Genomic DNA, 18,107 nt, shown 5'->3' with positions numbered 1-18,107 from the left:
GAATTAATCAAATCCACAGTCTAGTTGAACTTCAGCTCTGGATTTCCAAAGTGCCTCCAACGTAATATTTTAATCTGGTCAAATCACTACTTTTAGTAAGTGGAGATAGTAAGAAGTTTTAAAAAATCATGTGTTTGCTAAGATAATTTTCTTGAAATGTGAAATTGGTGGAGAGGGGGAAGTCCATATAAAATTCTGCAACACGTTGTGGTAACTTACCACTTCTCATTTTTCCACAAAAAACTTCTACAGTTGACAACTCTGAATTTGATAAATGAACACATAGAGAAAAAAATGCAGAGCACCTCATTTTCCATGTGGTCGTCTGTATTTGCAAGGTAAAGATGAATGTCACAACTCAATGTCCCTGACAGACAGCAAGTCCTCTCTAGTGGGGACACTTGTTTGGTCCACCAGCATATGAAGAACTGAGCAAAACTATGATACTGTGACAATAGTACAGTGCTTTTAATATGCCTTGACAGTCCCAGTAATAAAGTTTGCAGCTGTTACAGCAAGCTAGCACCTCAACATAAGCAAAAGTAAAATCTCAGCAGTGACCCTCGCAAACTGCAAATGCTTTTGAGTTTGTTCCTTGTTACTTTGTCAAGGTACAGGCAAATAAACAATTTTAACCAGGAGCAATTTCATTATTAGGAAATGAGAACGGCCACTCAACCAATGGTCATACCTCACTGTAAAAAGTGTTTCCTGATCTTCAGAAACTCCTGTGGCTTCCAGCTGCGCCCGTTGCCTCTAGTCCTGATGCCATGCACCACTGAAAAAAAGCCTGACTGCATCTTCTTTGTATGTTCCTCTCAGATATTTCTACATGTTGCTGAGATCCCCCTGAGCCTTCTGTTCTTCAGACTGAACAATCCCAGCTCTCAGTCTTTCCTCATCCAAGAGATGTTCCAGTCCATCATCCTTATGGCCCTTTATCAGACTCTCCCCACTACCTTTATTTCTCTTTTGTACTAGGGAGCCCAAATGTGAACACAGTATCTCAGATGTGACCTCACCAGAGTTCAGAGACAGAAAAGCAGGAGCACTGCTGGTCTGGTGGTTTTGTGGGGGTTTTTTTGGTTTTTTTGGGGGATATGTGTTTGGGTTTGTATGGTTCAGGGGGTTGTGGTTTTTCTTTTGCTACCATTGCGTAAGAAAACTGTTACTGCAGAAGAGATGAGGTTCAGAGCTATTTACACAAACAACCAAGAGACGAAGGGGAGGCAGAAATTTGTCTTCACACTTTCTGGTAGCAGAAGCTGAGAAGCCCTTCTTTAAGGGCTTCATTAAACCAAATGCCTACCACCATTTGCTAGCCGCAAACTGATGGGAAAATGGAGATGCTGGCCAGTGCCACGGCAGGAGTCTGACTAGAGCTTTCTGGCCAAGAGCTGAGCTGACAAGCTCCCCACAAAGCCAGAGCCCCTCTGCCTTGGCATGGAAAGAAGCCCAGTATCACTAAAACCCAAAGCAGGTAAATGTAGCTCACCGGCTCACCCATCTGGTGCCCTTTATCACGCCTGCTTCCTACGGGTTTCTGTGATGGCCACTACAGATGGTGAAAGAAAGCAGCTGCTTTATTTACATCCTTTGGCAGGAACAGGTGAAATGTCTTTTTCCTTGGCTCTGAAATACAATGAATTACAAACAAACAAATGGATGCATGTGCATTTCCTAAGGATAGAATTACAATTCAAACTTCGTTCCTCTGAAGGAGGATCCATTTCCCTTTCAAGCAGTCTCTACAGAAAACTCTCTTAATCTGCAAGTACAGGCTGAGCATCAAATTTGACGTATTACAGCATACAGAACTTTCCCCCCACTTTGTACCAGCATAAACAAATGCACAAGACAGAAAGATCTTGAAAGATGCTCCCTGCTTCTATCACTTTTTGTTCAAGAATGGAGTGCCAACAGCAGATATGGTCATACCTCTGTCATTCATTCTTATTGGGAGAGGAAATAAGAAACAGTTATAATAAAGCTTGTCTCAAGTACAATCGGCAAGGAGAGCAATCTTCCCAAAATACTGGAAGTTGTTTTAATTAAACACCTGAGTTCAGAGCACTGACTCAGAGAATGGCATTTCTGGCAAGTGTACATGGACTAAGTGCACAACATACATCGTGTTGTTACTCTGGGAAGCAGAATTTCTTATGACTCCAGAAGTGCCATTAACTACCCAGGAAATGCAACTTCCATGGAGAAAAGCACTGTGTGGCTCTTCAGCTATGCACAGATTTATATTTAGAACTATCAATTTTCCCTTTCTTTCTGTATTACTGCATTTCTCATACTAAACCAAGCCTAATGTAGGTACTCTTAGGAAGCCCATAAACAGCAATTTTCTTCCTGTACTTGGCTTGTGCTGTTCAGCCATTGTATTGCTTTTTCCTCTCCCCTCCCCAAGGACTAGAACCACCAGGTTCTTTCACTTTCTCTTATAATACAAGTGTCGCTCAATATTGTTTTTTCTGGTTTATATTTCTATTTTGTACTCTATGAGGTGATGTACATTCAGGATCCAAATGAGGTGGCAGATGAAACAGTAACTTTATCCTGCAAGCTCCAGCTCCCCAACAGAACTGGGGGTGGCTAAGACAGAGAAAAGATGAACCCCTTCTCAGAAAAACTAAGTGCAAAACCTTATGAATTCATATTTGGCTGACTCTAAACCATGAGATCATACATAATATTTTTCCTTTAAAATTAGTATTAGGTTATTCTTTAAAAGACAAAAACAAAAACAAACTAACTTTCGTGCTATTTTAAACAAATTGGCTGGTAACACCTACAAGTCCAGCTGCAGGACAAACAAAGGCAACAATAATGCCAGACCATCATCCCTACATCAGGAGCAACTTCCATGAAATCAGTGCAATTATTATGAAGAAAAGAAGGAAATGCTGGGGGAAAATGAGAACCAAGCTATTTTGCTGAGTTTAATTCACCTATTTCACACAATTTAATCGGTTTCTCTGCTTTCTCTGTATATTAGATGAAGACTGAATCTGTGACCACCCTGGAACACAGGGGAAGTGAGAAACCTGCATTTCAAGAACACATTGAAGATGTTCATGACTTATGTAACATGGTTACATTATTCACCTTTGCCACTGTTCCCTATTTCCTTCCAAAAAAATGGTCACACCAGATTTTTCTGAAGACAATGAGGCCTATGTGAAGTGATGCACTCTAAGGTCTCTTTTTTCTTTGCTAGAGCATTCAGTTTACAAGCTGTCTCTGTCCCTTAAGAAAACACAGTGTAAAGCTGACAAGAGGGAAAACAAAAACAAAACATTTCACTTACAGAGGATTAATGCAGCAGGAACTTCATGAACTGAACAAACTGAAACTGTGGCAACCCCCCACTCATCCCAAAAAATCCCCCACAACAAATGACAAAAGCATTGAAATTGTCTCATTTTCTCACTAACGTTGCTGGAAAACAGATGGGGCTTGCCAAAGACATATGGTCCTACTTACATTAAAGTAAAATTCTGATCTGATCATTTTAATCCCCCATAGCTAATCCTATTTGCCTAACCAAGAGTTAAAATAACTAGCACATCTCTTCTTCCTCTGCTGGTTCACTGGGAAGCATCTATTCTGCTTTTCCTTGCTTTAAGCACTCAAGATATACAGTTCTTAAGGGCCACAAGACATTACCCTACAGATCATACAACCTAAATATTCTTCCTCTTCCAGCTTTCTCCAGGGAGAAAAGGGCTCTATTTTACTTTTAAGTAGTCCCTTAGGAAAACGCATCCCTGGGTTTTGGAATTTGTCTTTTGGTGGGGTTTTTTGTGGTTTTTTGTTTGGTTGGTTTTTTGGGTTTTGGCTTATTCTTTGGTTTTGGGGGTTTTATGGGGTTTTTTTTGCAAAAGCTATATCTGTTTAACTTACAACACCAACAGAGAGAAGAGGAAACCTGCAACTACAGCAATATAGGTCATTAATCACTCCATAAAACTGTTGCCAAGACCTGAACAAAATTCACAGACTGTTCTGCGTCCACAAAGTTTTCACCAAACATCTGTAACAGTGTGGGGCAGGGGGAGTCCAGAGCACTCAAGACAATTGATTTTGCTAAGATTATATGAAAATCCCAAAAAACTAAGGTACATGATGTTCAGACTGTGTATCTTAATGTGCCTCCTTTTTATTTAATTTTAAAAAACATTTTCCACCTGGAAAATTTTACCCTTTTTTTTTATTCTGTTCTGTCCCCAAATACTCATCACGTGTCCTACTTCCTCATTTTCTCCCATACTAAATTCCCTTTATTGACCAACATCGAATGGCTTCCAGGTATCATTAGCTGTCTCCACACTCATCACTTAGACTTTTCATAAGGAGCTGGAGGCTAGGACATCTTCAGTGTCTATGGATAGTGGTCCTGGAGCACTAGGGGTCTGCTGATTTCTAGCTTCTCTCTACAGCCTGACTGGGTGGTGTGCAAGGAGTGAGGAAGGAGGGCAGCCAAGTCACACTTCCAAGAGGCTTTTGAATTAATTTCTCTTAGTTCCATTAAATAACTGCACATTTTGATAAACTTTCTCCATTTTCTCTTGTAGCCATCACATTTCAGACCTTCTGGACAACAAAATAAATTTTTTATCCATTTTATACATAACTCAAATCTCAAAACAAAAATAAAACTTGACACTTAAATTAGGAAGCCATGAAAATGCCACACGTAAATTTACAAAAAAGGTGCCAAATTAAGAATTTGCTAAAATTAGGTACAATCATACACATGTTTAAATATGAATGATTCCTTACAACATGACTTGCTGATTTGTAAAAAAGATAACTGTGACAGCTGCTGAGTTGCAAAACAAAATTTAGCAGGGTAAAAAACCCTGGAGAAACAACCCTGCTCTAGGAAGAGAACCTGTGCCCAGTACAAAATGAGTTTAACACACTCACTACTACCATACTTAGGTGACTTAGGATGGCAGCATAAGTCACTCTAAACCCTCCCATGCTAAGGAAGCCCAGATTCCACAAACATACAGGATTTGAACACAGCAAAAGCCTGCAGTCAGACCCACCAGATGCTGGTCTGCTTTTCTCCTATCCCAAATCAGTTTGCATTTAAAACTCTGGTTTACCACCGGGGAGAGAAGTGGGTTGGTTTGTTCTGCCCTCCCTTCCCACTTCCCTCCCAGGCCACACATGAAGGTAATGAGAATGCATAATAAGAATCAGACAAAATTACCATTTACTGCTTCATGTTCATACAATAGCTGCACTCAGACAAGGATCTCCTTGCACAGGCACAGCATGAGGAGGAAACCCCAAACCCCTCTTTTTCCAAGGCTGTTCCTCTCACAGGGGCAGTTATAGGCAATGCCACTTAACTCTGACATCCACCTGAAAAGCAGACTAATTTTTATTATTGTCATTTTTCCAGAACAGAATAAACACAGTTTTGAGAAGAGAAGGGAAGATTGCACACAAGCCCCAAGGGCAGGGTACAGTCTCTTTATGTCCATTCATACAGCAAGGGAAATGATGAATCTGGGGCAATACTACTTGCAAATTAACTTTTTAGTTGAAAACAAACATCTTCAAATGCAGCTAACTACTCAAATACAGATGAGGTACCATAGCAGCAGAGAAAAGAACATTCAAGGGCTCCATCATGATACCCTAGGAACCAATTTCACTTACAGTGAAGCACATACACCAGCTTTTACATGACAACGAACCTGCCAAAACTAAGGAAATAAAAATAGTTGAAAATTGCTGAACACAATTGCCTTCCTCCATGCACAGCTCTGGGAGCAAAGCATTTGAGCTGCCAGGGCTGCAAACAGGGACTGTTTAGCAAAGCCAGTCAGTGGCTAGGCTCTGCTTTTGCTGGGAAGCTGAGCACATGAAGCCTGAAAGAGCAGATGGAAGAGTCTGAAGAAATTCAATGTCGTTGAGGAAAATACTTTTATCCTGGCCCTGAGATAAATCAAGACAGCACTGTCTCAGTAAAGCCATAGTTGAAAAGTGGACAGAGATGTTAAGGAAAAGTAGATCAATCCTACTGCCTCCTGCTGCTGGATTCCAGCTGCTTGCTGAAGGGAGGACTTTACATATTCACCATAAAGGAACAATTCTTCTTAAGAGAAATACTTAATTCTAAAGGTTACTCTACTTCCTAATGTAAATAACCCAAATAGCAAACCAGCACCAGAAGGCATGCCAGTATTTAACACAGGAAATGTTACCAAGATCGACTGCTGACTTTCATTTAGAAAACCCAGAGAGCTTAAGGACTGATATCTGCTTGTTGGTCTGACCTCTTGGGTCCTTGAATCCACTTGACTATGTACAAAGAAAAGTCTTTAAAGGACACTCAAAAATATTGTGGCACGTACTTCATGATGGAAAGTTATTCTTTTGCTCTTCATTCCTCTGACAGACAATCCCAGGAAGCTGCAACTCTTGAGATCTCTTGATCAGCTTCTCCTGCAAGCACATTCAGGCAGCAAAGTCAAAAAGGAAACTACCTATAAAACAATTTTTAACACTACTTATATATGTATATTTTTAAAGAGTTACATTATACAGAACACTAAAGAAAATGTGTACAGTTTCTTGCAAAAGGGAAGCATTTATCCACTTCTATGTTCTTACTTTTTTGCTCTAATGCTTTCTAACTTCCAGTGAGCAAGGAGAAAAGGTAAAAAATTAAACAGAAATAAGTGATGTATCATTATCACAGACAGCTTCCTGTCCTGGTTTGCATCAACAGTGTCACGCAATGAAGAATGATACAATATGCAATAGTTCTCCCAGCTTTGAGAAACATATGTTAGGGTGGTGCATAGACTGCAGAATACTGCAGCCAGAGTACACAACTGGAGCACTTAGGTATCTACACGCAAAAATTATTAGAAACGCATTTTAAGCACAAGCTTAACTTTTAACACATCTTTATCCCACTGAGGTCCTGCACCTTGAACTACTGCTTAAGGCATAGCTGATGCTTACTCTGTTCAAAAATCACTTTTTTCTTTTTGTTTAATTTTCTTTCACATTCCTGAAGGTGAAATCCCAACTAGACCAAAGTTGGCATGAGATCACTTCCTGCAGAGCCAAAATTTCACTTCCAGCTATGAATTTTCTTCAGATTAGCCTGGGACAAGCTGTGTTCCTGCACTTGTGAGATTATTCAGTAACCAGTACAAAACCTGCGCCCTCTCTGCATACCTCTGCCTGCAGTCCCTGTGGAAGGACTGGATAATGCAGGGAGGGCAAAAGCATTGAGAAGTCCAAAGGATGGTAGCTAAAGCACATTAACTGCACAAATGAATGACAAAAAGGTTTTTGTCATCTTTGTTTGTAAGGTTCTGGCCCCCCTGCCTTCCCCCCCCCCCATTAACAAAGATCATACAGGAAGCTTTTCAAGAGAAGATTGCAGAGACTCTTAGGATGAACTGGTCCCTCTTCCTTATCCTCTCTAGGCAATGTCCCAAGAACTGGGGACCCAAACATAGCAAAAATCTGTATAAATCAATGAATTTCCCTTTTGAAAAACCTTTCTTTAATTTTTAAAAATTCTTTTAAAATATTCCCACTAACTGGTGCTGCAGCTTCTCTTTTTAATCAATAGCAATCTTGACATATTTTTCCTTACTGATGTCCAAGGAGAACTAGGAGACAGCAAAGGTAGTCAGATTATCACTTAACCCTAACCTGTAGAATCCCTTATTTTGATATGGATAAATTTATCTTGCCTATTATTTCCTGCATTTTGCATCTATTAACTTGGAGGAGCTACAAACAGGGAAGGAAGCAGGGAGCATGGAGATAAGAGTGCTCCAGATGATGATTTTTGCAAGGCTGCAAAAGTACCATGAAACTCAGTGCACGTGCACTGTGTGCAGAGGGGCTGACAGAGTGGAGGTGATAGCTTTAAGTCCCTTCCATCCTGCCCAATAAATCTGTGTCTGACAGATCCCCACAGGCCTATATATCATTTTCTTTTTCTTTAATTAGGAGACCAGCTGCAACTCCTTGGCCAGAGCCCAGCCAAGTTTCCCATGCTCCTTCTATAAGTTTCTCCAACAAATAGTGCTAAGAAGCAAAGAAAATGAATACAATATTTAGCATGTGACAAACTCTTCCATGTGTGACCTCTGTATCAGGCAACCTGAAAATCTACATCAGACTGACTTGATGTATAAAGGCATGACAAGGCAAAAAAAAAAAAAAATGGTTCTGGACAGTCTATGAACTTTATTTCCCACCAAGTCTTTCCCCTTTTCCTGTATCTCCACACATATCTCTACCATTTCTACATAATCTGAGTGAACAAGAAGCACAGATTCCACAGTATGTGCTATCTACAGCAGGCTAGCTCCTTTTTTAATTCTGAAGATGCAGTTAGTTAAATATTTACTGGAGGAAAGCATGCTGCCCCAGAGAATATTTTTGAGAACTTAATCCCAGAAGCAGGCAGAGGCCAGTGTCACAATTTACTTCTGTTCAATATATCCAAAATAATGAAATACAGCTTCCCACAATCCTTTCCTTTCCTCTGTCCTCCAACAGATAAGTAACTCAGCTATCTTTGCTGGTTATTTTGGGACTTGCCACTGGAAACAGCAATTGCCTGCAAGAGGTTGAAAATTCAGACCAAGTCCAAATGGCACATGCCAGTCTGCCACCAGTGAGCTGAGGAACAGAGAAGCTTTAACTGCTGTGTCCTGTGTATTGTCCATCCACTGCTGCTCCTCTTTCCCCCAGAAACAAAATTTTGAAAAATAAATAATCAGGAAACAAAATCCTTCCACAACAAGCACTACATTTCTGTGGTATACAGGCACCCGAGGTGCAGATCTGATTAAAGCTTGTGAGCTCAGATTACCCTTGAAGCTTGGCACCCTTTTGAATTTTCTTCTTTCAGAGAAAGCTAAGGAATGAGGGGCTGCTGCCACTGCCTGGAAACCTCCCCAGCCTGGCTGCTGCCACTTCCATTGCTGCTCTGCTCTAGTGGCACAGGAAGCAAGATGTACCACCTCAAGTCTATCCTCCCTGGAAAGCAACAGTGGGGATGCTCCTAAGTCCATTTTGAAGCCTATTTCACAGTAAGTCTGTATAGCTTCCTGAAGAGGCCGCATATTCTATCATCAGCTTAACTCTGAAAATACCAGGCATTTCTGGAGGAGCTTTTCAGCAGGACAGTGAGCTGGCAGTGCAAACAGGAACAGCTGAAATCATCACTCTCTCCTGCTCTCATCCTGCGTTCCACATCCCATTTGCTCATTCTATCTTCAGTCAAGTCCCCGATGTGTTCATCAGGGAAAAAGCACACAAAGTTAAATGCAGAGCCTCTTCAAATGTAATCAGAGGGATAATAATGAGTGGCATTATAAATTAATCTAGAGAAAGCTATTCAGAAGGACAGTGGAAGAAAAAAAAATGTGTGCAGTAGACAATCTTTGATTCACCTTAGCCTTTCAAGATAGTGATCAGACTGGATGCTAGTTTTTACAGTACACAGTGGGGGGAGATGATGCTGTACACTCCTACAGACTGGTTTGATGTTCTGCTGTAACGGTGATAGCCTCAGTAGCCAGAACGAGTTAAAGAAAAAAAGATAAAAGAAAGGACTGCTGGGAATGACAAGTCTCTCAAGATGCTAGGAAGCACATTAGGCTGTTGCCAAGTAAAGTGCACTTAAAACCAGTCCATGCTATGATGCTTTGTTCTCTCCTATAACAAGACATGGCAGGTCACAGGTTTGCTGTAGACAGAAAATACTGGTAAAGGATCTTTCTAGGTTTTTTGACAGAAGCTTTATCTCTCCCAGAGCACCACAGCGGGATGAGGAAATAGTGTTGCTTTGTTCCCCTGGTAGGTGCATGCTCTGCACTGGGGCACAGGAGCAGCTGAAGGCACAGGCAGGTTGGACTGGACTCTTTGCTGCTGGACCCCTCAGGCACCTGGATAGGGAATGGCTGTGTGCCTGCTGGAACTGTCCCAACGTGCCAAGAGGGAAGGTCACCATGTCCAACCATGAGCAGGACTGGCTGCCTGGCAGGAGCACACTCGCATGGGAGCGGGGGGTGAAGAGGCAGCCAGAGGGTGGCAAAGGGCTGGGTGTGCCACAGCCATGTCCTGTCACCACCACCCCATGTGCACACGGGGTCCATGAGCAAAGAGCCAGCTCCTGGTCTTTCCTGTAAACCCTTAGGTCATGTCACAGCTCTGGCACTCCCCAGCTGCACACAGGCAGGGCAGATAACAGGGCAGGACACATTAACAACAGCAGGTCCCCGGGGTGAGATTAGGCTCCACCTAAGCCTTAGGGGATACCAGAGATATGCCATCCAAAATTGCCCTGAAGTAGTTAGCTGAGGACTTAGCTAATCAATTTGGTTTGCTGCTCAGACTGTCTTTTGCTCCCAGTTATTCATCACTGCTCTGCTTAATTCACCATAAAGGAATTCCTGAGGAACTGCCCTGCCGTCAGGAAGGCTCTGTTTATTCAAAGGAAAGACCAAAAGTGCCAATAATTGAACGGTTTCACTTGGCACCAACTGCTTAGTTTAAGCAGATTTCTTTAGCAGAGAAACAGCTTGGGAGGGGGGGGTGGGGGGGGGGGGGAGGCAGAGGGAAAGAAAAATAAGAAAATAAAAAAAGAAAGAGAAAAATTAGAATCAAGAATAATTAAGGGTTTTTTTTAATTAGCCACCAGAAAACAGGCTCCAAAGCTACCAGAGACCACATGCAGTAAGTACAATGCTTTGCTATGGACAGACCCATTGGTGTTTCTGCAGAGAATACATGCTGCAGCAAGAGGAACCTCCATGAGGTCAATACTGCTGTTCCCCTTTGGCTTTACAGTTTATACCATTTTCCTGGAGAGCTAGGGAATGACCAGTGGAGAAACTGGTTCCTGTCCATAACTTTTGATTAAATTTCTGCTACTCTCCCTTATTTTCAAATTTTAACCTGAGGCCCTTCCTGCCACAACTTTTCTGAAACATATTGGCTGATACTTGCACAGTACAAATGATTACAAAAACAACACATACGTTGACAATTATATTGTCTTTTTAATGTATTGTAACAGTATAATGATATTTCCTTCCCCAGCATTTTCTATCCCACTGTAAGCAATGCTCTCCACTTCAAAAAATATCAGCTGCTATAAGACAAATAAACTGTTGATGATTGCAAATGGTATGAGAACTCAATGTTTGCAGAGCTGAGTTATAGCACATCAAGCAGAGTTTTCATCACTCTGCTTGGATGATTTCTGTTCAACCTTTTTATTCTCTCCTCAGAAAAGGATAGTGATGGACCAAATTTGTAGCAGAACTGCAGAAAGAAAGGTGTACATTTAAAGTATTTCAACCAGTGATTACAGTACAAACCTAGCATTTTATGTCTCAAAATTTAACACAGGACAATATGAAACTGAAACTAAAAAGAGGACATTTGATACAACTGTAAGCATAACCCACAAGTTTTGCAGCGTAATGATCTCTCTGATACCTTTGTTTTTCTTGCAAAGTCACATTAAAACATAGGTTACATAGACACAAATAGATACTCCTCTACCACAGACACTTGTTTTTTTTATATCACTGAATTTAGCATTTGTCACTAGTCACATCTCTAAAAATGCACCACTGTAAGAATCCTTTTCAAGAAATCCTTCTACAACATATTGTTCCTGGTCTGTACCATGAATGTCAGAGATACAAAATAATATTTTCCAAATAATTTGCATGAAAGCTTCACACTCTATCAATTAAAGCAGGAAATGGAATGTTTAAAAAAAAAAGCCCACATTCTGATTTTCCATATAACCTCTGCTATTAATATACCCAGATTCACTCCATGCTGTGTTTATGATTAGAATCCTTTGCGGAAACATTGGCTGGTTAATAATCATCTACATCTGCCACAATACCCCATTTGTGCTTCAACCTACATCCTTCCATTGTTTTATTAGCTACCTTTGACAAAGGATTGTCAGAATTATTTCCTCTTTGTTTGCAGGAATAATCTGAGGATGAAAGAGAAGAAAACAAAAACAGAAAGGTGACACTGACTTGTAGTATTACTGGGATGGCAAATAAAGATTTTTAAAGGTCTTGCACATTGTTCAACCACTAAAGCAGAGTGTTTATTAACTAGAATTTACAGCCTAGACCACCCCCTGAGTTTTTAAGGGTCTGACCTGACCAGCCCCAAGTGGTTTTCCCTTTCTCAGGGTTCATCCCAGGAGTGAAGCCCTGAGACCCTGGTGGCAGAGGGCATGGCTGTGTCACCCCAAGGCCAAGCAGCAGTGCTGGCTGCACCCCCTGTGGCAAGCAGGGACCCAAGGCAGCAGGTCTCTGCAGGTCCCTAACCAAACCTACTTCCATATAATCCATGACGACACAGCTACTGAGCCTGCAACAGGCACAGGGACCAGAAACCTCTGCAGATAAATTACCTCTGTAGGTAAATGCACAGCTTGGTTAATGATCAGTGTCATAAAAACATTGCTCTGCTGAATTCTTTCTTAAGTGAAAAAGAAAAAAAAAAGCTGGAGATCTCTATTTTTACACACATTGAAAAAATTGGTGGGATAAAAATGCAGTCTTGTTACTTTGATATGAAAAAGGGGCGAGAAATGGACAAGGTACATTTTACAGGCAACAGAGACCTAGGATCACATTTATAGCCAGGAGAGTTTTCAAACTGATTTGTCCCATTGCAATTCTTGTTTTGATGTTGTTTTTGTTAAAAAACACACATACTAACAATTTCTTACATGTCCTCCCCTGATCACCCTGGGCCTGGGGGCTACCCTGGTGGGCTGAGGAAAGCCCAGAAAGGCTGAAGGAGAGTATGTAGGCACAAGGTTAGATGGCCTTCAGCTGAAGACCTGCCACAACGTTTGCAGGGAGAAAATCCCTTCATGCCTACCTTGCACGGAGCCCTGCTCCCCACCTTGGGGAGGGGTTGGTTCTTGTCTTGCTTATGTCCAGGGCAGGGAAGAAGTCTGCACTAAAGCACATTGGGCTGGCAGGTAATGTTACCCACCACAAAATACTGGAAGAGAACAATTAGTGCTACTGAGAGTTAATGAGTAGCAATGGCAACAGAGGCACTGCTGCCAGTTAGATACCCTCCTTTAAGCCGCCAGATTGCAGAGTTAACCAGAGGCAAAATACATTCCCAGCTGCCAGGTGAGAAGCAGAGGAAAAATGAATGTTGAATACATACAACAGGCATCTAAAGGCAATCCACAGTCTTCTGGAAACTTGTTGCTGAAATCATTCAACTGATCTGGCTAGCTTTTGATGGTGCCTGCTGTATATTAAGGCATTTGATGCATCCAAAAGCACTAAAAGGAAAGAAAACCATAACAATGTGCCAAGTATTAATCTGACCCTTGTGAGCAAGATAAACACTGGCTTCACTCAGACTGCCTCATGATTTGTTTTGCCATTGGAAAAGGCAAGCTCTACTTCAGTTAATTTTGCCTGAGTTCTTTAACTAATCAAGTCTTACACAGAAACATTTGACTAAGTCAGAAGAAAGCATGACAACAAAACAGCATGGGGCAGACCAGGAGAAATATCTGAAGTACAAATAACATATGAAAGAAAACAGCATATTCTGTGCTGAGGTGGAATTGTCATTTTCCCCAGTTGGTGTGGGGATCAAGCCCACCACTCAACGCTTGTGCTCAGCAGTGAAGGTGGTGGCATTGCCTAATCAAAGAGTACCAAGAACAGATTGAGGTGTTTCCCCCCACCCCACCCCACCCCCCCCCAAGCAGGTCTAGAAGAACACTGCCTGAAACTGACTTGAGTCGGACCACAGAAAAGGAAAAGGCATCTTGCCCATTTCCATAAACAAACAAACAAAAATAAAGCAATCACTAAAACAAACACCTGTGCCCGCATACTTGGGAGAGAGGGGAAGAACTGATGAGGAGACAAAGGAGATGAAGTAAGAGAAAAGAGACTGTGGGTGTGACCTGGGACCCAGCAGGGATGGACACACACAGTCAGCTGAACCTCAGGGCCTCGGTGGCACCAATTCCTATGACTGGCACAGCACTCACCTGCTGCTCCCATGGGACCACACAGCTGTGCTCCCGCTGTATGTTCACTTTGGCAACAGGAGTCCATGCTCACCTCTGGCAGCATCACAAGTTACGCCACTAAGAATAAAACCGTACTTTTTGTTCACCCCTTAATTATGGGCGCAACAATGTTCAAATCCAATTTCTACTGAAACTTAGATGTCTCTAAACAAAGATGCTTCATGCTGTTCCCCACCTCTCCTCCTCTTTGTCCCTCTGCAGTCTGATTGAGCAGCCCCACAGCAGGAGGACCATGGTTCCCAGTGGTCAGGAGCCAGGCCAATCCAAGGAACAGCAGCAACCTCTAAGCCAAGGATGGCCACCAGCTGAACATTGGGTACCAGTGGTCAGCTGCACAAATACCTGAAGTGGAGAGCTGGATTTTGGAAACAAAACGTCCTAGGAAATGCACTATAAACCAGATGGTCTACGAAAAACAAGAACTGAAGACTCACTACCTCACCAACCAAATACTGTGCCTCTGAGCACCATAACTACACCATTTAATCCTGCTCTAGGATCTTATGAGGTAAGGAGAAAGACAGACACATCCTGCAACAGTTACTGCCATCGCTCAGATAAAGCCACATCATCTATTCAGACTCGTGATGTCCTTGTCAGTTCCCAAACAATTCAGAAGAAACATCAGTTCCTGCATGCCTGCTCAAATACGCAACTGCAGCTGCCTTGCAGGGGAGACTGCCTTGCACACAGCTACTTCTGGGCAGACAAATGAGAAAACAGCAGTGTCCTGCAACAACCATATACTTTCTGGGTTTAGATTAATTCACTTTAAAAGACTTAGATTTGAGAAACCATAGTTGCAAAAATGGAAAACACAAATGAAATAATAATGACTTGTTAAAAATCCTGCCCATGAGGGATGAAGCTCCCGCCTTCAAATACCAGATTCAAAACCACTGTTTTGTGTCTTTGATACACTGACCTTCTCCAACATCAAAATGAAAAGAGTATCACTTAATCTTTCTGGGAGGGGTTGTTAAAACCGTTTGATTAACAAGCAGCTGTGGCAAGTCCAGCCAGATAACTGGACAAGACCATCTATTGTAAATACAACAGGTAAGCCCTTCTTCGTGACAGCATTAGTTCAATAGACACAACAGACTCTGCAAATCAAATATAACTCATAATTCACACTGCGTTCACATCCATACTTCATCCATCCATAATTCACCTTAAATATCTCTAACTACAATAGTTCATGCAATCTATCAAGAGGCATCTCAGTAGAAGTGTGATTCACAACTTCACAGGAATGCTGAGGGAAGGTTTTTGCTATCATTTTGAATGCTGATAATTGCATTGCTACTGAGAATAACTTGAGGGAAGGCAGTGCATAGTAATACTAGATGAGTTTTCTGCAATTAAAACAGGGAGAGATTTCCTCTTCTAAGTCCACCACAAATGTATGAACCTTCTGGATCTGTTCTAATCATCAGGTTCTTGACACTATGTGCAGTCTTGTATTTGCTGCTAACAAGCTACTGTTGTCTATAAAAACAACTCATTGGAAGATGACACCTTGGTAATTTTCAAAATTCTTAAAGAAAAAAAAAAATCTCTGTTAACAAAAAGCTTTGATTAAACTCTACTGGTTAAGCCCTGTAACAAGTGGAGAGTTATAGAACACAAAGCAAGAGCATCATAAGAAAATTAAAGCTTAAAAAAACCCCAAACCCACTACATCTTAGTACCATTTCTGTGCTGTCCCTGAATCACACAAATGCTTTGCAGCCCTTCACACACCAGAACAATGGCTCCTGAAGTGACGGAAATGGCATTATCCAAGAATTTCAGCAACATTAGTAGTGCAGCGTTTCCTGAAACTGCTACAAGCCATAAACCACCACGGAGAAGTCAGCCTGAGATGGCATTTTGACTCTATCTGTGCAGCAACTACATAGTGCACGAGAGCCAGTATTCACTCCTACTCAGAGACAGCAGCTCTGCCATAAAACCTTGCAAAAGCACTGCCTGGAAACCCACCCGATGGCTCTTTTGTGCTGTGCACCTACAGCAAAAGGCAAGGAAAGAGTGGAATTCACATTCTCTGATCAGAGTTAACTTAGTTAACTAACCAGTACTCCAAGGTCCTGCTGCAGTTATGGAATGACCCAGGCATTTCAGACACTAATTCACCCCCTTCTCAATAAGTGTCAGAGATAGCTAGGTGCTCATATTAACTGTTCTCTTCTTGCAGTCGGAACATACACATGCCACCTCTCTTGCTATGAAAATATGAGATACAATCTGTTCTATGTGGTTGTTTCAGGTGTGTTTTTGTGGGTTTTTTTAATCCAAATAACTCACTGACATTTTCAACTGCTACGTTTTTCTGAAAATAAGCCTTTCCTCTTTAGTGACAAGCTGCACATCTTGCAGTAATTGAAAAAAGGACAGCACCAGATAAGTGCATCCTGTCTGCCTTGAAATAAGTTTGCTTCCTTTTCCAAGAAGATAAGAAACATCTGCATACAGGCATTGCTACACAAAAGCTACCTTTCTGTGAGGAAAAGCCTAACTGAAAATTTAAATAATTTCTATACCTCATGGACATAACCTGGTGTAGCAATTCAGGTAGATATGTTACAGTCTGGGGAACGAGAGGGTGTCATCAAGCTGTCCAAAATACATCCAAGAGCTGTTTCTCATTCAGAGTGACAAATCTCAGTTACCTTTTTCTCACCAAATATAAACTACACCATATATTTATTTTCTTTCCTGTACTTCCCATATTCTTTCCCTGACAATTCTTTTTTCATCATTTCTCCTCTTCCTATCTTCCATTATTCTCATATCAACATCACAAATTTTATCTGCTACACAACTACTGCCATACACCCCACTCCCCAGCTACCTGTTCCTGCTCTGACTGCAGCCCAATAATGAGTCCCAAAACCCATCCAGTTATCCGTGTGAGGCAGGCCAGGTCATGCCCCACTTGGTTCACCTGGAGTGGCTTTCTACTGCAGAGACTGTTTTGAAGCTGGATGCTCAGGAACAAGAGCTGCAAGTGGGGTTAGATCCTGTCAAAGGGGAGCTGCTCTGTCACATATGCCCAGCTATCACACCTGCCTAGCTCTCCCCACTCCCTTATCTCACTGCATCACTCTCACAGTTTGTGTGACCTGGCCTTTAGGAGATGGGCAATGTTGTCTGCTGCAGCTGCCTGCTACCAATCTCATTGACAACGAGAGCTGAGAATGTCCTGGGTCCGTACCTGAGAGACGGACAGATGGTCGTGCTGACATCCTGCAGGTTTATGCTGCTTTCTCCCACTCACATCCTTGGACTTCCAAGTTCCTCTGCCCACCTCAGCTAGTGGAACACTGACTTCTGATCTGTTGCTTTATTCCACCTGTGCCACGGCATCAAAACTAGCTTGGAGCAGCTTTGAAAAGCTTGGTTTTCTTCCACTGTAGCAGTTTATTAAAGAAAACAAAATGCAGCATGAATATAAACTAGTTATTACGGAGGTAGCACTGATGCTCTGAAATCAGACAACAAGTCAGTATCAGCTTTCCTCTACAACAAAGTCATTTGTAGTTAGCTGCCTCCCCGCTTCAGAAAGTCTCCTAGGCCAAATGCACTCATGGGCACCCAAGCTGATGGGTGTTTGCAACCCTGAAAATAGAGAGGTCAAGTACAAACATGTCCTAACCACCAGCTGAGAGGAGCAGAGAAACTCTGGAGCTGATGCAAACCATCATGCAACCATGTCATACAGGAGAACAGAGCAAGGTGCTGCCTGCCAGCACCCCTTGCACCAGATCCTTCTGCAACCATTTCAAAGATTTGAACTTGGGAGAATGCCACAGCCTTTTCTAAGCCTTTTCTAAGAGTAAGTAGTAGTTCGCTCAAAAGACAACTCTTCATGTGTTTGGGCACCCCACCTTTCGAAGAGGGTTATCTTCCCACCAGCCCAGCCCCTCCAACAGGACCTCCAGCAGATGCCAGCACCAGAGGGACAAAGCTGGGA

The 18,107-nt window shown here is 42.1% G+C and overlaps 1 protein-coding gene across 1 annotated transcript in view; it reads right to left on the bottom strand.

Moving 5' to 3' along the window:
- The window catches only part of TIAM2 (TIAM Rac1 associated GEF 2), a 135,949-nt gene that overhangs the window by 105,912 nt on the left and 11,930 nt on the right, over window positions 1-18,107 (bottom strand). Inside the window, exon 2 of the mRNA XM_062490049.1 lies at window positions 6,384-6,474. The gene's annotated coding sequence lies outside the window, so the exon portion shown is untranslated. The remainder of the gene's footprint in view (window positions 1-6,383; window positions 6,475-18,107) is intronic.

Source organism: Cinclus cinclus, chromosome 3, assembly GCF_963662255.1.
Source record: "Cinclus cinclus chromosome 3, bCinCin1.1, whole genome shotgun sequence".
Classification (NCBI taxonomy): Eukaryota; Metazoa; Chordata; class Aves; order Passeriformes; family Cinclidae; genus Cinclus; species Cinclus cinclus.
Note: the sequence above shows the minus strand (reverse complement) of the source record. Positions and strands in the feature narration are given on the sequence as shown.